At 64.7% G+C, this 411-nt stretch overlaps 1 non-coding gene across 1 annotated transcript; it reads right to left on the reverse strand.

Moving 5' to 3' along the window:
• Window positions 1-253: 253 nt before the first annotated feature.
• Window positions 254-411, reverse strand: LOC121940515 (the record flags this gene model as incomplete). Its single annotated transcript, XR_006105643.1, has 1 exon — window positions 254-411. It is a non-coding gene; the product is annotated as a U1 spliceosomal RNA (small nuclear RNA).

Here is a 411-nt window from a genome sequence, read left to right on the forward strand (position 1 = left end):
ACCGTCGGTTCATTGGCACTGGCGTTTAAGCACAACTCGCGGCTTCAAGCGCCGAAGCCTCGGCGCGGTTGTAATCGCCGTGCCGGTTTAACATTCCCCGCCCGCTCGGCGGCACGGCAGCGCAAACGAAGCACCGTGGAGCTTGGGCCCACGAGCGAACCAGTTGGACGGAGGGCCGCGGCGCCTCGCGGCGCTTCACCTCCCCGTCAGCACGCGGCGGCGAGCCGCGGCCGGCTTCATTCAACATGACGGTCGGGGGAGAGCGCGGACGCAGTCCCCCACTAGCAGAAATTATGCAGTCGAGATTCCCACATTTGGGGAATTCGCTGGGGTCAACAGAGCCGGAGTGCAATGGCTGAGCCTCGCCCAGGGTGAACCACCTTCTTGATCACGGTATCGCCCCTGCCAGGT

Source organism: Plectropomus leopardus, unplaced genomic scaffold (genome assembly GCF_008729295.1).
Source record: "Plectropomus leopardus isolate mb unplaced genomic scaffold, YSFRI_Pleo_2.0 unplaced_scaffold89143, whole genome shotgun sequence".
Classification (NCBI taxonomy): domain Eukaryota; kingdom Metazoa; phylum Chordata; class Actinopteri; order Perciformes; family Serranidae; genus Plectropomus; species Plectropomus leopardus.